The sequence below is a fragment of the Dermochelys coriacea genome, chromosome 10, assembly GCF_009764565.3.
Source record: "Dermochelys coriacea isolate rDerCor1 chromosome 10, rDerCor1.pri.v4, whole genome shotgun sequence".
NCBI lineage: Eukaryota > Metazoa > Chordata > Testudines > Dermochelyidae > Dermochelys > Dermochelys coriacea.
This window is the reverse complement of record NC_050077.1, coordinates 59,892,756-59,917,097: the sequence shown is the minus strand read 5'-3', so window position 1 is coordinate 59,917,097 and position 24,342 is coordinate 59,892,756.

Genomic DNA, 24,342 nt, shown 5'->3' with positions numbered 1-24,342 from the left:
TGCACTAGTCTGCTCCTGTACAGGGCTTACACAAGGCAACATCCAATATAGCTTTTTAACATCAACATTAAAAACAGCCAACAGGCTTTTAAAATATATATATCCTAGTCTAAATTCTACATTGTCTTATACCTCATGTAATTCAGAAGGCAAGGGTGGCCAATCTGTGGCTCCAGAGCCACATGCAGCTCTTCAGAAGTTAGTATGCGGCTCCTTGTATAGGCACCGACTCTGGGGCTGGAGCTACAGGCACCAACTTTCCAGTGTGCAGGGGGATGCTCACTGCTCAACCCTTGGCTCTGCCACAGGCCCTGGCCCCCACTCCACCCCTTCCTGCCCCCTCCCCCAAGCCCCAGAGCCTCCTCCACTTCACAAAACAGCTGATCAGGAGGTATGGGGCGGGAGGGGGAGGCTCTGATTGGTGGAGCTGCTGGTGGGTGGGAGGTGCTGGGATCGGGGCGGCGGAAGCTAATGGGGGGCTGCTGACATATTACTGTGGCTTTTTGGCAACATACATTGGTAAATTCTGTCTCCTTCTCAGGCTCAGGATGGCCACCCCTGTCATAAAGTAAAGTTCAGCATAGAATTTGGCCCAGGTTTTAAACCCTGACATTTTGCCCAGGTACACCCTTATCAGAAGGTACATGTTAATGCTTTAAATATCCTGCTCCTGCGCTGATTGACTGCCATTATTTGTAAACTGTTTGAGGAAGAGAACATGTTTTTATAGATGCACACAGTGCCTCTATGTGCTACGGCAATAAAAATAAATAATAATCTGCATCAGAACATTAGAAACACTTATAACTGGATTTATATTATGGCAAATTTTTTCAGACAGTCCAAATTACCTTTCTAAATTAAAATTGTAATTGATAGGCTGAGGCCACAGTAGTGCAAGAGGCTCTGCTATCCGGGATCCCTCTCCCTGTGCTGCATGAGATGATGTATGAGATTAAATATTATCATTTATGAATAACATAGGCCCTGATTCAGCAAAACAAACAGATGTTCAACTTTAAGCACTTGCTTCAGTCCCAGTAAAATCACATGCCGAAGTGCTCTACTGAAAGTATTTAAGCAGGAAGGCCTGAATTCAGGCTGCAATTTTAGATTCCATTATAAAGCCCTGCCTTGACTCTAAAATGTTTTCCTCTTGTGTCAAAACTTCAGTGTTTAGCCCTCAGTCCCTGAAGCTGTTCCACACAGTTGGAGGGATCTATCTGTTATGCAGAACTCCTTGCAGAAACGGGGCCATCTTTTCAGCCCCAAATTTTTTTTTGTTTTGCCATTGGCTTAAATGGTTCTAATATTGACTTGTTGTCTTTATTATAGTAATTGACTTCATTTTAGAAAGAGGGAGAGGTAAGAGATGTGTTCTGACAATTGGGATAATGTTAGCAATATTAACAAAGTGCAGTCAAATAGCTTACATTAAATGTTTACACCTGTCATAAATATAAAGGTAAGGGTAACAACCTTCCTGTATACAGTACTATAAAATCCCTCCTGGCCAGAGGCACAATATCCTTTTACCTATAAAGGGTTAAGAAGCTCAGGTAACCTGGCTGGCACCTGACCAAAAGGACAAATAGCGGGACAAGATACTTTCAAATCTAGGGGTGGTGGGAAGGCTTTTGTCTGTCTGTCTTCTGTGTGCTTGCCGGAGACAGATCAAGGAATCAAGCAATCCAACTCCATTAGAATTAGTAAGTATTAGCAAGGAAATGTGTTAGTTTACTTTTGTTTTAGCTTGTGATTTTCTCTGTGCTGAGAGGAAGGGGTATTCCTGGTCTTCTTTTTGTAACTTAAAAGTTTTTGACCAGAGGGAAATCCTCTGTGTTTTAAATCTGATTGCCCTATGAGATTAGCTTCCCTTCTAATTTTACAGAGGTGCTTCTTTACCTTTTTTCTTTCTAATAAAGTTCTGCTTCTTTTAAGACCCTGACTGATTTTTCTATTATCCTAAGACCCAGGGGTTTGGGTCTCTGATCACTTTGTAACCAATTGGTTAGGATATTATTCTCAAGTCTCCCCAGGAAAGGGAGTGTAAGGGCTTGGGGGGGTATTTTGAGGGAATAGGAACTCCAAGTGGTCCTTTCCCTGATTCTTTTTTAAATGACTTGGTGGTGGCAGCGTACCCTCCAAGGGCAAAGAGTTTGTGCCTTGGGGAAGTTTTTCCCTAAGCTGGTAGAAATAAGCTTAGGGGGTCTTTCATGCAGGTCCCCATATCTGTACCCTAGAGTTCAGAGTGGGGAGGGAACCCTAACAACACCACTTTATTTTTGATGCTGCAATTGCCCAAATATACTGTAAATCTATTATGGAGGAAATGTCGGGGTTTTTTTTTTTTTTTTTTTTTTTTTTTTTTTTTTTTTTTTTTAAGAGTTGTCCAAGACAGGGCTCAACTTCACATGCTAGGAAGACAAACCTTTTTATTTAATTTTAGGCACACCCACTTCATGTTTCAGTTTAACCATCATAAATCCTAATCCTATTCACAAATACACAGCTGCAGTCAAAACAGGCAAGGGGAGGTCTCACTGAACAAGAGAGAAACTACAAGTGTGTCTGTTTCTCATCTGAGCCTTTAGAGGCTATATGATACAAAATGTTTAACAATATCAGGTAGAGGATGCATCCCTGGGGACTACCACTTAGTTAAAACTAATTGATGTTCTTAAACATGATCTATTACAGAAGAGTTTGTGGATTGGGGTTTGCCATACAAAATAAGTTTAATTTATGATAACTGGATGTAGATGTTAATTAAATTGGACAATTCTAGCTTTTACAATTAATGTATGCTGTATTTTTGAAAATTGCCTACCTATTATAATTTAGGTCATAATTATAAATGTTGAATAATTTACATAAAAGAACATATTTTATATTTTTCATACAGTTTGAAGCAGTATCTAAATAAATCATAAGGTGTGCTCTTTTTAAAACCCTATGTTATGAAGTTACAGTTGTGACTCTGTAGAAGGACACGACCAGCTTTAAAAATTACAAAATATCCCTAAACTTCAACTTGTACCATAATTGCTGTGAAATGTTTGCCTTATATGTATAATGATCCTATAATACATAAATGATATGTATACATGGAAGTACATATAGTACAGCATACTTATAGTCCTATATATGTATTTGACCAGGGTCCCTGGGGACCCACGCTGAGGTTACTTAATTAGGACAAAACAGCAAAGAATGTAAACAGCAGACAATCCCCAAAGCTGGTGGTCATTCCAGTACTTAAATCCACCAAGCTAGCCTCAAAACAGCTTCTATAATATCTTACTGGTTACCCAGAAGCCAAAACACAGTTCCCTTAAAGACACCCCAGCCTTAGGCCTCCACCCAGTCACACAAGTCAAATATGATGAGGATTACTGAAAGTCTTATTCATCATAGAAGAAAGTTCTACCAATCCCAAAGGATCAGACACATTACCCCACAGGTTAATGAACATTTCAGTTCTTACCCAAATATACTCTTACAGAAAATTCTTAAGTAACATTTATTAAAAAAGAAAAGAGAGAGTATTGGTTAAAAGATCAGTATACATACAGACATGAGTACAGTTCTGAGATCAGATTCACAGTAGAGATGGTGAGCTTTGTAGTTGCAAAAAGTTCTTTCAGGATTAGTCCATAGGTTATAGTCCAATGTTCATATTCAGGGTGATCCAGATGGGACTGGAGATCTCAGTCTTATGACTCAAGCTTCCCCTGCATAAAGCATCAAGCAGATCTGAGAAGAAAGAATCAGGTCCCAAGAGCTTTTATACAGTTTTCTAGCAGCCTCTTGACCATACAGTACTGAGTGAACAATAGGCTCCTTCTATTTCCTAAACATCACTGGTAATTACTACATGGATTAACATAAGGTAATTTACCCATTATGCAGTTTATCACAAACTTTAAAGAGACATATAGACAATGACATTATTTCACTTAAGAGACATCTGAAAGTTACTATTCCCTTTTGATCTCTGAATCAATAGCTATAGTAATAGACAGTTTGTTTACATGAATAACATCTAAAAAGATATAAGTAAGCACATACAATTAGTATCACCCCTACTTCTCTAAGAATACAGGTTTGCATTTCAAAGTTCTAGCCTATCTAACATGGAATGGCCCTAATTATCATTTACATACTTTTCTAACATCTCTCTAAAGGTTGAATCTGGATCCTTTAGCCTGCAAGCTCCTTAACCCTTTCTGGCAATGTGTCATAATTTAATATTACTTAGAACTTGTATAACACCTTTCATCTGAGAATCTTAAAGTATGGTTTAATTATGTCTCATTCTGTGATGGGGTGTACAAACCCCACAACAGGCAAGAACGATTAAAGAGCAACTGTGAACCCAGATAGTCCTATCCTGCTAAACCTTTGAGGCATGCCAGCCCTGGAGAACAAGCCTTAAGAAGGCAGTAGCCCAGTTCAGAAGGGCTCAGCATACAGCTCATCCTTGGATCCTAGAGAAGGAGTGAGCAAAACTACCTTAGGTTGCTGGTGAACAGAGCTATAGACCAGATGGCTGAGATAGGACTGCCACATTTTGAGACTTTTTGAGGACTGTCCCTTTTTTGAGGTAGCTGTCCTGGGTAATCTATAAGTCTTCCTGGGACATTAAGGCTTGATCTACACCCAAAAACTTAAGTTGGCCTAGCTACATAGCTCAGGGATATGAAAAATTCATACCCCTCAGAGACATACTTAAGCAGACCCAAGCCCCAGTATAGATACTGCTGGGTCAACAGAAGAATTCTTCCATCAACCTAGTTACTGCTTATCAAGGATGAGGATTTACTAAAATAATGGAAAAACCCCTTCCAGTACTGTAGCAAGTGTCTACACTGTAGCACTACAGTGGCATAACTGCACCATCACAGCTGTGTGGCTGTAACACTTTTAGAGTAGGCATGGCCCAAAAGTATTCCCCCCACTTTTTTTTTAGGGTCTCCTCCTGTTCCCCAGCACGCAGCTTGTTTCTCCCTCTGGGTTTTCCCCTCTTACAAAGAGCTGCCCTTCATTTGGTTCTCTGCTGGGTCTGTGCCCAGGAGGCAGAAGGGAGCACAGTTGGAAGTGCCTGTGGGGGGGGGGGGGGACGACGACATGCAGCCTGCCTGCAAGGGAGGCCAGGGCTGAGGAAACCTGGGCATTCTCCTCAGGCCTGGGTCAGAGAGGGGAGATGCAGGGCCCAGCAATGGCTCAGCACTCTCCCCTTGTGCTCCTCAGTGTACCACCATTTTAAACAGTAGAACATGCAGTGTGCAGAGAGAGGGAGTGGCACTGAGTCCCACACTCCCCTCAGTGTTCCAGACTGCCTGCCCCCATAACCTGGATTTTTGTACCTCAGAGCTGGCAACCCCACAATGGCGGATCATGGTAGGACAGAGGGGCTGATGCAGCTCTTTATTTCTGTTTTAGCTTCCATTCCTTTGTTATCTTAGGAACTGGAACTAGCAGCTTCACCTGAGGGCAGATCCTGTTGAGAATAGAAGCCCCCAGAGGAGAAGGTGAGCCAACACAGAAAGTAGCCCAAGGAAGAAGCAAGAGGTCTGACAAGACAGACCTTAAACATTTGTTACAAGGTTCTCTGGGCTGGAACACTAGGTAGAGGGAGAGGCTGGGAGGAAGGGCCAAATCTCAAGGCAAAGGGGACCACCAATGTACCTGAATGACCAATAGGCAGGACTACAGAGAAATGAACCTGCAATGCCACACCAGGCATTTTCCAAACTATACCTGAGCACTGACCTCCCAGAGGAAAAAAAAGGCATGTTTTGAACTCATCTTCTGACTCAGCACTGCCTTATTTTACTATTCAGAGCCAGGACTTAATGGCAAAACAGCTGCTCAGATCTCTAACACTATCAACAATGAATTTTACCTCTGGATTCGCCTTGGACTATAGAACTAATTTAAATTGTGTGTGTGCAGGCTGGAAAAAAAGACAGCACAAAACAATGTTAGAAAGAAAAACCTCAAGTTTGACCAAACAATTTTTCATATAGTACTTGAGGAATCTTTATGTGCAAGATGAAAGATTCTGAAAGAGCAAATGAGGAGTTAATGCTGAAAATATTGCAAATGGTATGCTGTGTACCTCATGTTTTGAATGGATCTGCTTTAGCTGAAGTTGTGACATACCCACTGACTTCAATGAGAGCAGAATCAAGACAAGAGAGTTTTTTGTAAGGTTTCTAAATACTTCAGGTTTTTCTGACATTTTTGCAAAGATAGTTTAATATGCACTACTTTTGTTTAATCTTAAATTGTTCTGCACATAAAATAAATTAGGTGCGACGTATTTATTGCTGTTTCCTATTTATTACAAGCTACTAATGTTAAAATAGATGGTCTTGTTGTAGGTGTTTTCTCTGGTTTCTTTTTTTTTTGTTTTTTAGGTTTTCCATATGGTGCATTTGGATGTACAGAGACTCCACATACTTTTAGTACTAAAAAATGTGTGTGGGATGGTAGGTTAGGGAGTGGGATGGTGGAGAGTGCACCTATATATCAAGCGCCTCTGACTTTAGAGTCCCTTTTAACCTAGGATTAAAGCAGGCAGAAATGCAAGACACTTCTCCAGCCATAATGGGGCCAAATACCTTGCTGGCTAGAGTTTTGCCTGTAGAAAATTTGGCTCAAGGGTTTTTGTATTTCTTGCCTCTTCCTTCAACCCAGAAGGACTGAAGAATGGCTAATTTCATTCAGAGCAGTGGGCAGTGAGCACCTGCCAGTACTATGCCCTAACTACAGGGATTCAATAATACTTAGCACTGTTTCTTCCATAGATCTCATAACATTTTAAAGGTGGGTAAGCATTATTGCCTCCATTTAGGGCAGTGGTACCCAAACTTTTCATGGTCATGCCCCTCCTTACTCCTGTCCACATCCCCCCTACCTGGGAGCCGGGGCCATGGCCGAGGCTGGGAGTGGGACTGGGGCCAGGGCCAGGAGCAGAGCTGCAGCTGGGGTCCAACGCCAGAGGTGGGGCTGGGCCATGGTCAGGGGCCAAGGCTAGGGCTGGGTGGCACTCCCACCCCACGCTTTGTGGGGGCTGGCCTGGGCTCCACCATGCTCCTCTGAATGTTCCCCTGCATCCTCTAAGGGGGCGTGCCCCACAGTTTGGGGACCTCTGATTTAGGGTGACCAGATGTCCTGATATTAGGGGCTTTGTCTTGTATAGACAACCCCCTCCCCACTCCCAAAAAACCACTTGTTATCTGATTACCCTCCCTCCATTTTATAGATGAAGAATCTTTGGTTCAGGGAAGCTAAGGGTATGTCTACCTTGCAGTTAGACACCCATGGCTGGTCTGTGCCAGCTGACTCAGGCTTGTGGGGCTCAGGGGCTGTTTAATTGCAGTGTAGACATTCAGGCTAGGGCCAACTTCTGGAACCCTCCCACCCTCACAGGATCCTAAGAGATTGAGGCTCCAGCCCAAGCCCAAATGTCTACACTGCAATTAAACAGCCCCTTAGGTTGAGCCACACAAGCCCAAGTCAGCTGGTAAGAGTCAGACACGTGTTTTTAATTGCATTGTAGACATACCCAAAGTCTCTCAGTGCATCAGGAACAGGATCCAGATTTCCTTGTCCAGGCCCCATGGCCACAGTTAGTCCTCACCATCTGATTTAGAGGGGCGTCAGCTGCAAAGTGTTTTTCTTCCCAGTGAAGAGGAGCTGGGACCTGACTCACCCTTGCTACATTTTAACAAGTTGCTCCCTTGGAGTATATTTGCAGAAACCAAGAATGGCATAATAGAAACAAATCAGATAAAATAGTTGGTGTCTCTTTCTATGCTTCTATGCAGGGAGATCTACTGGGACAGCTGTTTCAGCTTTATTAAAGTTCATATTTCATTTAGAAGTCTACATCTGACACGCTGATTCTCTCTTCAGTACCTGCAGCTAAGGTGGGGTCATGTCGGACTTGCATTGGCTCACACTGTAAGCTGTAACTACTGGTGGGCAGGCAAAGGAGAACCAGAAGCACCTGTATACGTACTATTTGGGAGACCATGCTGTATAAAACCAATTCTCCTCAATGTACTTTACTACTAGACCAATAAGAAATTATGGCATTAACTAGTACCTGGAAAAACCATGAATAATAATTCTGTCTGTTTATAGTTAGAGGGTAAACAGTTAAAATTTTGTTTTAAATCACAAGCTAGAATAGGATGCAGCAAACTAGAGGGCATCTGGAAAGAGCTTAGTTGTAATTAAAGCCTATCTGGTCCAATGCTTTAAATAAGCATGAATAAGATCTGGTAGACTTCTGCTAATGGATCAAAGAAACTGTATTGTGTCAGATACTATTTCACCAAACACACATTCAGTATTATTGTAATCATCTATCCTTATGTCACAAAAAAGGCACTGTACTGTCAAGACACTAATGAACTATATATAATACACCATATACTTTCCTTTGTATAGTAATTATCCTGGTACAGAAAAACACCAGATTTGAGATGCTAAAACTATCCATTAAACCATATTTATCTGGAACACATGCAATCAACAACCTCTAAGAATGAATAAGAACAAGTCCTGCAGTTCCTGCACAGGGCAGGTCTAAAATTAAAATCCTGCAGTGGCACAGCTGCACCGCTGTAGTGCAGTGAAGATGCTACTACGCTGACAGGAAAGCTTCTCCCATTGACATAGTTAATCCACCTCTGCAAGAGCGGTAGCTATGTCAATGGGAGAAGCCCTCCTGTTGATATAGCACTGTCTATACAGGTGGTTAAGTCAGCATTAGTGTGACACTCGGGGGGTGGGGGGTGTCCCTGAGCAATAGAGTTATACCAATTTAAGTTTATAGTATATACCTGGCCTCAGTCAAAACTTCCATTGATTTTTGTGCCCTTACCTAAGTAAGAACACAGTAGGGAGCGGAGTCTTTTTATTGTGATCAGATTGATCCCACAAGCCCTCTGCAGATTGAGCCTGACTGACTTCACTTGAGTCAATAAGTTCCATGCACAGAGGGCTTTCAGGACTGGCTCTTTATGTTTACATAATTATTTAAATGGGTTTAAAAGTTAAACAAATTATGAACATTTGTAGCAAGATAAGTATTTTCAATACCTAAAGTAACACTCAAACTAGTTGTCAGGGTTCCTTCCCCACTCTGAATGCTAGAATACAGATGTGGGGACCTGCATGAAAGGCCCCCTAAGCTTATTCTTACCAGCTTAGGTTAAAAACTTCCCCAAGGTACAAACTTTGCCTTGTACTTGAACAGTATGCTGCCACCACCAAGCATTTTAAACAAAGAACAGGGAAACAAACCACTTGGAGAAGTCTTCCCCCAAAATATCCCCCCCACCCCCCAAGACCTACACACCCCCTTTCCTGGGGAGGCTTGAGAATAATATCCTAACCAATTTGTTACAAAATCATCAAAGACCCAAACCCCTGGATCTTGGAACAATGAAAAAATCAGCCAGGTTCTTAAAAGAAGGATTTTATTTAAAGAAAAAGAAAGGTAAAAATCATCTCTGTAAAATCAGGATGGAAAATATTTTATAGGGTATTCAGATTCAAAACACAGAGGATCCCCCTCTGGGCAAAACCTTAAAATTACAGAAAACAGGAATAAACCTCCCTCTTAACACAGGGAAAATTCACATAAAACAAAAGAAACTAATCTGCCTTGTCTGGCTTACCTATGCTGGTTGCAATATTGGAGACTTGGATTAGGATGGGTTGGAGAAGATGGATTTCTGTCTGGCCTCTCTCAGTCCCAAGAGAGAACAACCACGTAAACAAAGAGCACAAAACAAAAGCCTTCCTCCCCGCCGCCCGCCCACCTGCCAAGATTTATTGGTCCTTTGGGTCAGGTGCCAGCCAGGTTAGCTGAGCTTCTTAACCCTTTACAGGTAACAGGATGTTGCCTCTGGCCAGGAGGGATTTTATAGCACTGTATACAGAAAGGTGGTTACCCTTCCCTTTATATTTATGACACCCCCAAAATCACAGATAGGGTGATACACTGGCTGTGATTTCTTCTTGGATCTCTAGGAAAAAACAGAGTTAATAAGACACATGCATCTCTAAATATACTACTAACTGTATAAAGACTAACAATATTGCCCACATCTTAAGGACAATTTAGACCAGTTGATTCTGGGAAACTTTCATGGGAGAGTGCATCAGCCATTTTGTTAGAAGCTCCTGAAACGTGTTGTATGTTGAAATCAAAATCTTGGAGAGCTGAACTCCACCAAATAAGTTTTTTGTTATTTCCCTTGGTGGTATGAAGCCACTGTAGTGCAGCATGGTAGGTTTGCAGGCGAAATGCCATCCCCAAACATATGGGCATAGCTTTTCCAGAGTGTAGACAATGGTGTAACATTCCTTTTCACTGACTGACCAGTTGCTTTCCCTCTCAGACAGCTTCTTGCTGAGAAACACGACAGGATGGAACTCTTGATTCAGTCCTTCTTGCATTAAGACTGCTCCTACACCACGCTCGGACGCATCTGTGGTTACTAGGAACGGTTTGTCAAAGTCTGGGGCCCTTAGCACAGGGTCAGACATGAGTGTCGCTTTAAGCTGGCTAAAGGCCTTCTGACACTCTTCTGTCCACTGAATTGCATTTGGCTGTTTCTTTTTGGTTAGGTCTGTCAGTGGGGCAGCGATTTGGCTGTATTGTGGTACAAATCGCCTGTAATATGCAGCCAAGCCTAAGAAGGATTGGATCTGTTTCTTTGACTTTGGGACAGGCCACTTTTGGATAGCATCCATTTTGGCCTGTAGGGGGTTGATAGTTCCTTGACCCACCTGGTGTCCAAGGTAAGTCACTCTGTTTAGGCCTATTTGACACTTCTTAGCCTTAACAGTTAGTCCTGCCTCCCTTATGCGCTCCAAGACTTCTTGTAGATGTTCCAGATGTTCTACCCAGGAATCTGAAAATATGGCCACATCGTCAAGGTAGGTGACTGCATATTCTCCCAATCCCGCTAGGAGACCATCTACAAGTTTTTGGAAGGTGGCGGGTATATTCTGCAGCCCAAAAGGAAGCACATTAAATTCACACAGCCCGACATGTGTGATGAAGATCTTTCCTTGGCAGATTCATCTAGCGGTACCTGCCAGTACCCCTTGGTTAAGTCCAGGGTAGAGATGAACTGGGCCTGTCCCAGTTTCTCCAATAGTTCAGCTGTGCATGGCATTGGATAGTTGTCTGGGCAAGTTACAGCATTTAGCTTATGGTAGTCCATGCAGAAACATATCTCCCCATCTGATTTGGGAACCAGAACCACTGGAATTGCCCATGCATTGCAGGAGGGGCGGATTGCACCCATCTGTAGCATATCCTGGATCTCCTGTTCTACAGCAGTTTTAGCTTGAGGAGACACCCGGTAAGGTTGGGCTCTAATTGGGTGAGCATTACCTGTGTCAATGGAGTGGTATGCACGTTCAGTCAGTTCTGGGGTGGCTGAGAACGTTGGTGCATAGCTAGTGCACAGCTCCTTGATCTGCTATCGCTGCGTACACCTAAGGGTCATGGAGAGGTTCACCTCTTCCATGCCACCATCACTTTTCCCTTCATAATAGACACCTTCAGGCCACTCAGTGTCATCTCCTCCCTGGGCTGTAAACGGACAAACCTTTAATTCTCTGGAATAAAAGGGCTTTAGAGAATTAATATGGTACATCTTAGGCTTTCGGTTTGAGGTGGGGAATGCTATGAGATAATTAACAGCTCCCAGGTGCTCTTGGACCGTGAATGGCCTTTTCCACGACGCTTCCATTTTATGGGCCTGGAGCGCCTTTAAGACCATGAGCTGGTCCCCTACTTTGAAGGAACACTCTCTGGCATGTTTATCATACCAGGCTTTTTGCTCTTTTTGAGCATCTTTTAGGTTTTCTTTAGCAAGGGCTAAAGAGGTTCGGAGAGTGGTTTGTAGGTTGGTTACAAAGTCCAGAATGTTAGTTCCTGGAGAAGATGTAAACACCTCCCATTGCTGCTTCACCAACTGTAATGGCCCCTTGACCTCGCGGCCTTATACAAGTTCAAATGGTGAAAACCCTTAACTGGGATGGGGTACAGTTTTGTAGGCAAAAAGCAACTGCTGCAACACTAGGTCCCAATCATTGGAGTGCTCATTTACGAATTTACATATCATGGCCCCCAAAGTTCCATTAAACTTCTCCACCATGCCATTTGTTTCATGGTGGTATGGGATGGCAACCAAGTGATTTACCCCATGAGCTTTCCAAAGTTCCTGTCAGGAAATTAGTTCCTGCATCTGTAAGGATGTCGGAGGGCCAACCTACCCTGGCAAAAATGTCTCTTAGTGCCTGGCACACACTTTTAGCCCTGGTGTTGCTTAGAGCTACCGCTTCTGGCCATTGGGTGGCAAAATCCATGAAAGTCAGTATGTACTGCTTTCCTTGGGTGTCTTTTCGGAAAAGGACCCAGAATATCCACAGCTACTTGCTGAAATGGAACCTCAATGATGGGGAGTGGCTGGAGAGGGGCTTTGACCTAGTCTTGGGGTTTTCCCACTCTTTGGCATACCTCAAAAAATTGGACATAGGCAGAAACATCCTTGCCCTGTGATTACTCTTTTTTACACAACTGTACCCTGACTATCCTCCTATCTTGTACAACTAGACACAACCAGGGGCCGCCAAGTTACGTTCCAATAGAAACCCCTTACATTCTTTTCGTGATTTTGATTACATTACCCAATAGTCAAATAATTTTGATGAGATTAGCTCTCCGCCTGCTGCCCGCATCAGGCCCTTATAGACCATTTCTGTGGGAAAAGGGCCCATTTTCCCTCAGAATAGCTGTAAAGGCTTCTGCAGACAGAAGCATAGTGGTAGTAGAAGCCACTCTACCTGACCCCCTTGGATAATTTAATTACCAAGCTTCCATCCAGTGTGACTGCACAGAGTTGCACATACAGTTACATTTATGTAACTGAGTTTTATCATTAAACAAAAACTTCTTTTTTGTAACACCACAACTGTTACTCTTTAACATCTTCACAACAGTTACCTTTTACCATTTCCACAACTCCCAAATGTTTACTTTCCTCTAAATCCTGTATTATCAATTTCTGCAAAAGCTATTTGTAACTTTTCACTTACTTCTTTAAGTCACTTACTCCTACATTCAGTTCTTTAAGGTAGTGCAATTTGTCTGTAACAACTCAGCCACCAAGTACAATTATTGCCACACAGCTCCCTTAACCTGTGCTATCTTTACCTTGAGACTGTTCAAAGAGTAAAACATTTGTCTCCATGGTTGCCCACGGATCTTTTATTCCAAAAATTCCAGTGGAATACAACAGACCTTCATCATACTTTGTCCAAAATAACCAAAAACATTTCACATAAGTATCCAGAGTACCCTCCATTAAAACTTCAGAAAAAAAAAAGTATGGAAAGGCAGGGGGAGCAGAGGGGGAAGAGGTGGAAAGAAAGCAATTAAGTCTGTCAGGTCAGTTTAAAATATAGGCTACCAGCAGCAAATTATGTAAACTGAGAAAAAAGAAGAAGGGAAAGAAGAAAAGGACATAGTTAGCTCTGAGCCAAGAGTAGGCTCCCTGGGTTGAAACAGTTGGGAACCCTTGTCCCCAGGTTCTCATTCTGGCTCTGGGAGAAGAGGGGGGTTGTTACCTGCTCCTGAAAACCCTGCCATTTTGCACTTTGAAACCTTTTTTTTTTCTCCTCCATTCCCCCAGGACCAAGTCCCAGCTCCAGTCTCTAAAGGTAGTTTGTTAACTCTGCTTTTGACTCTAAACCCTGTTGTGCCAAATCATCTTTAACCATCCTTAACTAATTTACAACCCTTCAGCAGCCCTTGCTGAAGCAGCACCAAACTTGAAAGATTACTGGCAGCTTCCCATAATGCTGTCCTTGTTTCAAACCAGTCTGCTTGTGAGAGAAGTTCCTTTCTCTGGAAGGCATTCAGTCCCAATGGGCAGGGACCTTCTTCCACTACCCATACACCAAAGGAGGGGGGGCTCCTCAGCCACCCCCCATACCTCTGGGGCCCCTAACACTTCCTCCATTTCCTTTTTAATTTCATCCCAGGTTGACCCCTGCATCTGGTATGGGCCCTAGTTCTTCCTTATCCATTTATCCAAAAAATCCTTTACCGTAGCTTGCCAGAACCCGCAACTACCATCACGAGAGTTTGCTATACTCCCTCCAAGCAGCTGTGTGGACTGTTGAGGGTGGGAGACTTACAGGTTACCACTCACCTATCCACTGCAATGCATCTGAATCATGGCACCAGGATGTTAGGAGCTTATTCTTTCACCCGCTCACTTCCCTGGTCCTTCTAGCATGAACAGAGAGCAACAATACCTGAATTCCAAAGGTGCAAACTATTTGATGTTTATTGGGGTGAACTTCCAGCAAGCAATGATTCCAATTTCCTTCCTTAGTTTCCCCCTTCCCAGCTCTGCCACCGCATCACTGTTCCCGTTCCCCCCTTTAGCAAAACTTGATTTTGATTCCAATTCCCTGTTCCCTTCCCCCCCTGATTTGAAAGTATCTTGTCCCCTTATTGGTCCTTTGCCAGGTGCCAGCCAGGTTAGCTGAGCTTCTTAACCCTTTACAGGTAACAAGATGTTGCCTCTGGCCAGGAGGGATTTTATAGTACTGTATACAGAAAGGTTGTTACCCTTCCCTTTATATTTATGACACTAGTCCTGTACACTCTATGGGTCAAGTAACTGGACAAATTAATGCTGGGTGAAAAATGGATGGATCACATGTGCAGACTGAAACTTTTTTCAATATGACAGTGATAAATTAAGAACGATACTGCAGCATTCTTCAAAATAAAAGTTACTGTGAGAGGCTTTAATTAAACATCATTTCTTAAAACTTAGAAAACCACAAACCAATAGGAAAGAACAATATTACCACACAATGCACTATTACTTCACAAATTTAAGAAATGAAACTCTACTTCATAGCTATTTAAAATATAGTTCTGTGTATGCGTCTGATGTAAAGAGTTCCTGCTCTTGTCTTCACAGCTGTGCTTTCCCTCTCTAGGCTTCTGCCTAATTTCCCTATTATTCCTGGTTCCCTATAATTCATAGTCAGATGGACAATTGATTTAATCAAGGGCCTGATTCTACTCCCATGGAAGTCAATGACAGGATCAGGGCTCAGTAGGAATCCACTAAGCATGCATAGGGAGAGCTATCTGAAACTGACTGGAAATAAGTCAGCTGTCAACCAGCTGTAGAGATACTTCAATTATAATGTTTTAAAGCAGTTTTAAAAAGGAAAAAAATGTTAATTGTGGATTTTATTGCTTTTGGTCAAATGGAGGAAGAACTTCTTCCCTGCCATGAAATCCGGGAGTTAAGACACATTAAAGGCTTGCATGAAATGAGTTGTTGATCTTAGCTTTGTTCCTCATGGGCAGGTATCCTCAAGCAAAAAACCCTTGTACTAACTGCCAGCCTTGTTGGCAATCTCAGCAGAAATATCACTGGTTAAATGGACTATAAAGATAGTCAGTTATGCTTACACCCAGAGAGCTGGCCTATCCACTGTAGGGTGGAGGCACACTAGCAAGGAGAAGCATGCATTGCACTGCCCCTGCTGTATCCCTATGGAGAGTGAACTTCAGTCTCTCAACAGGTCTATCAAGCCAATATCTTTCACAGGAACGAAAGCCATTGAAAAGTGAGGGAAAGGGGTAAGTTTTAAGGGAAAGACATATCTCCTTTACTCTAGACTGCAGCACTTTTGGCCTCAGGCCTATCTCTCATAGGCCAATGCCCTAATGGGAGATGCAACATGTGAAGAAAGTCCAAAATGAGGATCACAAAATAATTATTCACCCAGGAAACTTAAAATTCTGTGGGATTTATTCCTCTAGTGGAAATAACTCCTATAAACTCAGCTATATTAGTTTTTGTTCCTGAAGTAATTAATTTTAAACAATAAAAGGGAGGGAAGTGGGAACACCAAATTTGTGGAGAAGTGTGTAACCTTGGGACTAAAATGAAATATGCCTCTGAAAATGAGGTATACTTAAGTGGTATATAACCCCAGGAGTTGCAGCACAGTTTCCATTTGCCCCAACAGCTCATCATCTCACTAGCAGAACTCCTTAACCAAGCAAGACCCTCATGTCCATAGTACCAGCTCCCCTAATCTCCCCATATCTCCCCAACACTCCCCTCACACTCGCACTGTTAACCTTGCCTGCATTTCCACCTTTTAAAATCCATAAGATTTTGTGGGCAGTCCACCAAAAAGGATTGAGAGTCAGTGAAATAGAAAACTTCATTCCTGTGGCTATCAGGCCAGCACATTTCCATAAATATGACATTCAGGAATATGTGTTTTTAAAAGATTTTAAACATTAAAGCCTATATTATAAAATTGATTTTTGATTTTAATTCCCCTTTGAAATCAGTTTGGTTTTTAAACCCATTTTATTAAATTGGTGCGAATCCCTGGGTGAACACTTATTTCTGTTTAAGACTGGCTCATTTGGGTTTAGTTTAAATCTGTTCCTAATTGACTTAATCACACTGAAAAAGTCTGATTTAAAGCAAAATAAGAGTGTCCACATAGCCTTTTGCACCAGTTTAAAATCAAATCTTAAGTTAAACTGGTGTGAATTTCTGAGAAAGACAAACCAAGTCCATTCCTTGAATTCTGACCACTAGGGGCAAATGTCTCCTCCTCAGATCCACAGCATACTATTCAGCTTTGATATTCTGGTCTCCCTGCATGTATATCTTATGCTTATTCTTGTTTCTGGGCGTTTTGCAGAGGTACCAAGAGCAAGCTATGGAAGATGAGGAGTGCTGGGTGGATCTGAGATGGAAATTTTGTACTAAGATGTAGTAAACAAAAGACCAAATAAATCACATGTATATGAAAAACTTGTCTTGCCTTTTGAGTGTATTGATGAGCCATTTCACTTGCCACAATCCTACTACTCAACAATGGGAATCAAACTGCAAGGCTTGGAAAAAATGATTATGCTAGAGGACACAAGGCTACTTTGCATATGAATTTAGTATAATGTAGTTCTTGTTAAAGTCTTTTGTGAGCCATGAAATAGAAAATAGGCACGTTGATACTAACGGTTACGTTACACACATACATCACTTCAAGGCTTCTTAATTCTCCGAGTGTGTTGCTCTGTGATCTCCTTCCTCTCACTCCCCATCAAATAGAGAGGGAGGGAGAAGTTTAAACCAGAGTAAAGCTTATCGATATTTCAGGCAGCCAAACATTTAATAGTGCTCAGCCATGCTGGGGGAGTTGCAGTGCCTTAGGAATGCTGGTCACCTTGATTTTTAAGGACAACATCAACTATCATAATTTGTACTAATGATCTTTGCATGAGTCCATAAACCAGTTTGGAAAGAACAACATTTACTGCTCTGGCCACAGAGCCATTTGTCTAGTTGTGTTGATTGAGCTGCCCCTTGTTTCCATCCTGTTGCTGTGCTTCTCATTGCAATTCTTCTCCAAGTCACAGACACCCACCTTACTCCATGGCACTAAGCAATACAATTAATCGCCAGTTGCTCAAAGGTCAAGTCAGAAATGTTCGATCTGTGCAGATTTTGTTTCAGTGTGTCTTTGAAAAGCACTCCATGCTTACAGTTGCCAGACATAAATTCAGAATATAAAACGTGTTTAGATATAGAGGTCTCAGCATACAAATTACATGGTCAGTCCTTCTCAATTAGGTGCAGATCAAATAAGCCTTCATGCCAACTGAACTAGCTTTTGCCAGGACTTCCATTTGATGGGGCCCTACAAGCCAATCCCTTATCACTCTGTTTCCACTGTCTCATCATGTGGAGGAGGGGAGCTGGACTTATGGGAGGCAGTGTCCTCATATTACAGCCTGCATGAGGGGGTTATTGAAGTAGCAGATTCATGCTCAGAACACTTCAGAAAGGAGGGGCAAGTTTGTCAGCTCAGGGAAGGAATGGCATGTGTTGGGCCATGCTGAACTGCTCCCCTGCCTTGCTCACATGGATGGGCTACTCCCCAAATCCCCTCTCTTTCCCTCCCTTCCAAACCACACTTATATTTCTTTCTTTTCCAAAAGGCACAGTCAGATGTGCTGCTTTAAGGACAGAGCAGTGAGAGCACAGTGCAGGCCCTTCCCCCACCCTCACAAGTCTGAGCAATGCTGTACACCCCCTTGTCTCGGGCCACGCTGGCAGGCAAAACAAGGTGTGGTAAGAGTAAGGGGCTCACCAGCCTCTCCCCCCTGCTGTTCCCTTTCATGGCCTAAACTAATCCCCAGGTCCCATCCACCAGTCTGACTCCTCTCACAGTCACAGTGTTGTGAACACCCCATAGCAGGAATTCATCACAGAAACCCTGAAAAGTTGTTAGATGTCACTATTTAAGCATTCTAAGTGCATCAAAGCCCTTTGACCTTACCCAGATGGTCAGATTTTACTGGTTTCTTTGATGGTCACTTAGAGCAGCTGTCAGCAGGTGGCCAGGAGCATAACCTACATGAGGGAACATTTCAAACAGATGCAATAAGAAGCGTCCATCTCACGTGAGGGGGATCTCTCTCCCCGCAATGAGCGAGGGGCACCCAAGCTACGTCCAAGAGAGGGAATCTCTCCCTGTGGGAGGGGAACTGGGGCAGGTTCTGTGGAGGGAGGAGGCAGGACAGGGTCCGTGTGAGGGAGTCTCCCCTCCAGCAAGAGGGTGGGGGCAATGTCTCTGAGCGAGTATCCCCAGCAAGTGGGGGGAGGCTGCACTCACTGGAAGGCCGCGCCCACAGTGCCTTGCATAGCCCCTTGCCTGTCCTAGCTCCTTGCTGGGTGGGCCATGGCTCCAGCCTAGCTGCTCACAGGGGGAAGAGGGAAGAAGCTGGGCTGCCTGGGCAACCCCCATCTGAGTTCACCCTGTAAGCCCTCAGTGCTCTTTGCTCCCAGGAGACCCCATCTGTGGCCAGCCCCACTCACGCTGGAGAGGGGAGGGGGCACAGTGCCGCACCCTGCCAACCTAGCCTCTCCCAAAGGAGCTGGTGATGTTGCCCCTATCCTGTAGGGGAAAGTTGTGAGGCGGCGAACAATGCAACCAGGACTATTTATCCTTCCGCTGCCACCATAGGGCTCCCTCTCACTCTCCAGGCAGGCTGTGCTAGGTAAGGGGCCTGTATGTCCAATATCCCCACAGAGCTTCCTGCCACAACCCATACTCCTTCCCCTACTACCTCCAGGTGCCACAGAGTTGAACCTTTCCAGCCCCCCTTGCGGGGTGGGGGGAAAAGGTTACGTGTTGCAAACATGAATAATCAGCATTTGTGTATTCCGGGTTGTTGTAGCCAAATCGATGGCAGCACATTAGAGAGACAAGGTGAGTTAGGTAATATCTTTTATTGGCCCAACTTCTGTTGGTTTCTTTCCCAGACCTGAAGAAGAGCTCTGTGTGGCTTGAAAGCTTGTCTCTCTCACCAAGAGAAGTTGGTCCAATAGAAGATATTACATCACTCATCTTCTCTCTCTAATCATTATTTATCTCACTGATAAATCCAGGGGCTGCTGCTATCAGTTTGACTGTTAAGAACGGCAGTCATGATTTCCTGAGAAACTCAAAGTAACACATCCTCTCAGCAGTGCTAACTAGCAGGAGTCGAGGTGGGCAGGAAACTATTTCCTCTTTTCCCGCCCCCCCCCATTCAATATGTCACTTAAGTTTCTGTCTTCAGTTAAAATTTCTTCAGTATTTTTGGGTTTTCATCAAAAAACAACGTTTGTGTTTTGGCAAGTGAAAACCTTTAGCTAAAAAAAAAAATTTCACTGAATGATTTCTGACTTAAAAATAGCCAAATTGATTTTGCCCCCTTAAATGAATCAAAATATATATTTTTAAAAGAGACATAGTCTGGTTAGAGTTTATCATGGCACCGTTCAGCCTGAAGCAAACGTTTGCAACTCAGTTATAATCTATGGGGGAGGAGGGGTAGGTGAAGGGGCAGTTCACAAAGATTGTTGTATAATCTTCATAAGTGTGATGTAAACAACACTGTTAATAATAGGATAGTAAATTCAGTTAAGTGGTCTACATACAGTAATAAGCACTATTAAATCAATGGACACCTGAGTAAAAGTGCTTAAACATTTTCAAGATACTTTTCTAAAGTTTGTTTCTGCTGTAAAGAAGGTTTGGAAGGGTCCAGAATCCCTCCCTAAGGGCCCTATCCAAAACCCATTGAAGTCAGTGGGAATCTTCTCACTAACTTCAATGGGCTTTGAATCAGGTTCAAAGACTCCTTGTGGAAAAGTTAGTCAGGAAATGGGATTGTTCCTGTCTCTATTGTTTGCTAGAAAAAGGATTGCCTTCTGTTTTCCAGGAAGTTTGCTGGAATTGTGGGAACTGGACCATACCGTCATGGTGGTGGCAGGAACAGGCCAGCTGGGCAAAAATTGATCCAAGATGGGTGGTTTGCTTGTAGTAGTATCTTTTCTGGATTGGGGAATTTGCTGAAGGAATGAGGGAATTTACCATGGGTGAATAGTTTACTGTGGAACCCAGTATGCTCATATGTGATTTGATGGCAATGGCTTGCTAGAAATTCAGTCACGGGGCAGGTGTTTTGTGAAGACATGCTCAGAGACTTCGTAGGGGAGGAATGCTCTGTCTGGGTGGTAGTAGGAGAGTTGTACTGAGTGTAATTTAAGAATAAATAAAACAGAAGATTACTTACAGACTTTGTCATTGTATTCACACAGGCATAATACATTAAATAATAATACAGAACAAATTCTCACATCCCTAAAATACATAACATGTTCTACTCTATCAAATGCTATTCTTGTAAGAAGTGCGTAGAAGCCAATGCATGCAGCCTAGGAGAGCACTGTATGAACACGGGATGAGGTCTTTCCATTTTCAGGTTCCTGTGCTCAAGTGATTTGGGTCTTTTATTTCTATTCCTTCTTTCATGTTCTGTGTAGATCAGAATAATCATTTCTTTACCATTTACAGGCAGCAGGGTACATCAGTCTTTGGTGGCTGCTCGTTATTAGTCTCACTGTATTTCTTGCCATATCTTTTGGGGCTCTGTAAGCGCGTCCGGCCAGGGCCATCACTCTCTGGGGCGGCGGGGAACCAGACCGCCTCGCTATTTCTGTCAGGTGTGTTGGGAACTAGCCTGCCTGAGCAAAGAGTTCAATAGCAAGGCCCAGGTCCTGAGTCAGGGCAGGGCAACAAACAGTCAGTAGCTCAGGGCCCTCAGGCAGGGGCTGAGCAGAGAGCTCAATAGCAAAGCCCTGGCTCCAAGAGGCCTGGGAGAGGGGGAGACTGCCACCTGCGAGATGGGTGGCAGGGGGGACGCAGGCCCACCCACTCCACTGCGTCCCAGCCTGGGGCCCTAGCAGCGGCAGAAGACCCACTGCTGTGTTAGTGGGGTTCCTGGCTACAACACACTGACATGGGCTCTGGCAGTGTTGCAGCCTGACTAGGGTCAGCGGCCCCCGAGCTACTTCTTGCCTTCCCCTCTAGAGGTACCTGGGTCTGGCCAGCATCCTCCAAGGGGTCACACACCATGGGCTCCTCGGGGTAACTGGCGCTCGGTTGTCTTGGCGGCTCCTCAGAGTAACTGGCAAACGGCAAGCTTGGCAGCGTCTCTGGGCTTGGGCTAGCATCAGGCATTGGTTGGTCTGGCCAGTCCTTGGGTCGGCCACCGATCATCGTGGTCTCCTGGCTGGGAGCTCCGCCACATGCGTCTGGCTTCTTCTGTGGCTGTGATTCAACTGAGCTCTGGGGTCGGGCTCTTATACTTCCGGTCCTGCGCCTGACCTCTGAGGGGCAGGCGCCGGGTTCGCTGGTTCCGCCCACTTTGGCGTCCAGAGAGGCTCGTCACTCTCCGGGGTGGCAGAAAACCAGACCACCTCACTACAGGAGAGAGAGGTCAGTGTGCTCGGGCTGCCCTGCTGGCTGGAGCTCTCTCCCTTCCTGGGCTGCGGCTGCTGCTGCTGTTTGCAGCACCCTCCCCGGGCTGTTGCTGCTGGCTGGAGCTCTCTGCCTCCCTCCCTGGAGGGCTGCTGCTGACTAGGACCCCTTCTGGGAGCCGTTGCTGCTGTGGGGAGGGGGGGCCTTGCCAGCCTGCCTCCCCCATCCCCACCCCTCTGGAGGGAGGAAAAGCGAGGACCCCACCACCACCACTGTTGTCACCTCTTCTGCCTGGGTCCTCACCTGGCTGGCTGCCACCTGCTTGCTGCTGCTGCTGGTGCTCCTGGGCTTGCTGCCTCGTTGAGGGGGAGGAAGGTCGCTGCGAGGAATTGTGGAAGGGGTCGGTTATTGGACTGAGTGACTTGAACAGCTGTGCTCCTGGGATGGTGGTAGCCTTTTGCTGCTGTGGGGCGCCAGGGGAGAGGCGTGGAGCCCTCCCCCAGTCCTGCTGCCCCCCGCCACATCTTCCTTCACCATCACCACCACCCCTTTTTGCCACCACCCCCTCCACCAACCAAGCTGACCCTCAACACCTGCTGCTTGCCCCTCGAAGGGGCTGCTTGCTTCTTCACCCACCACCATCTGGGACTGTTTCCAGCAGCAAGCAAGGACTAGAGTGAACCCCACAAGCGCTCGTGGATGCACTCCCCCCCTCTTTTTTTGGACTTGACCCCCCGCCTCAGTTGCATTTGTGTGGGGGGCCTCCCTGTTACCCCCAGCCTAGTTTTTTTTCCTCCCTTCCTCCTGTAGCTCCCCAGAAGGTTTTTCCCTGGTTGTTTGCCTGTCCCACCCTGGCCCTATCTTAAGTTCCTGGGTTTGTTAGTGTGCCTGCCCCGTCCCAACCCTTGCAAGTTTGTTACTTTTGCCTGCCCTGCCCTTCCCCAGGAGTTTGGGTTCCCCCCCTTTGCTCTACTTGCCCCGCCCTCAGTTGTTTGCTGTTTCCCCTGACTCCTGCTAACCCCTGCCCTGCCCAACCCGCAGTTTGGTGTGCCCATGTCCCCTTTCAGAGCGCTTGTGCCCCCACCTTTTTTTAAGTTGTTTACCCTGACCACTGCACTTCCCCTGATGCAATTGTAGTCCTTCCCCCTCCGAGTGCAGCCGGAGGAGCTGGCGCCCCGCCCTGTGCCCGTGACTGTCCCCCTCTCCTTTGTTGTCCCCGTGTCCTCCTGTTGTTAGCACCCTCCTCCCCTGCCTGCAGCCTAGCAGGGAGGAGTGGTTGCTTCTTCCCTTCCCCCAGTGCCCTCCTACAGTTTTTCCCCCCCGCCATCCACTCCGGTGCCCTCCTTCCTACATACAGTCTAGCAGGGAGGAGTGGTTGGCCCTGTCCCACCTTCCCTATTTCCAATACCCTGTTTGCTGGACCCTCCTCCCCTGCCTGTCATCTGGTGGGGAGGAGCAGTTGTCCATTGTCCCACCCCCGATTTAGGGCCTCCTCCTGTCTCTTTCCACTATGGAGGAGGACCCTGCCCCTGCCCCTGGCCCCACCCCTGCCCCTGCTCCTGTCCCTACTGCTCCCATAGTTCCTCCCTTGCCACCACCCTTGCCCACCCCAGCGGCTACCCTCTCGGCCACCACTAGGCTAGACTCCGCCGCTGCCATGGCTGCCCCTTCCACCGGCAAAAAGGGCCAGGGGAATAAAAAGGGCAAAGGCCCTCCCAAAAAACAAAACCTCCCATTGGCGGGGCTGCCCTTCCTGCTGCGGCCCCAACATCTGCCGCGGCCCCTTCATCCCCAGCTGTTCCCTCCACCAGCTCTGGGGGCGCTCCATTCCTAGCCCCCAGAGTGTACGCCCAGGTGGCTGCCGCCCCCCTGCATGCTGCCGCGCCATCTGCCCCGACTGCTGCCTCTGGAACCATTCCTGGCAGCCGGGGCCCCTTCCCCTCGCTGACCAGGAGGCACGGCGTCTGCTGCCTCCTGGTGTCTGCCTCGCCCCATGTTGAAACGTACGTGCGGGTGCTGGCGAGGATGGAAGGGCCCACGGCCGTCGTGGTGGCCTCCAAGATGTACAATAAGGTTGTGTTCTTCCTAGCGTCGGAGGCCGCCGCTCAGGAGGCGGTAGAGAAGGGCATGGCGGTGGGGGGCATGTTTGTTCCTCTAGAACCCCTGGAGAACTTGGGCATACGGGTGGTATTGACCTCCGTCCTGCCCTTCCTGCCCAATGTTGCCCTGTTGCCTGCCCTCTCCACCCTGGGGAAACTCATCTCAATCATCAGCCCTCTCCTGCTGCGCTGCAAGGACCCCACCCTCCGCCACGTTCTGTCTTTCCACCGGCAGGTGCAGATTCAAGTGCCGCCAGCGACGCGTGGCGGGGTGGCGCTCGAGGGGTCCTTCTTGGTGCCCTATCAGGGGGCCCATTACTGGGTC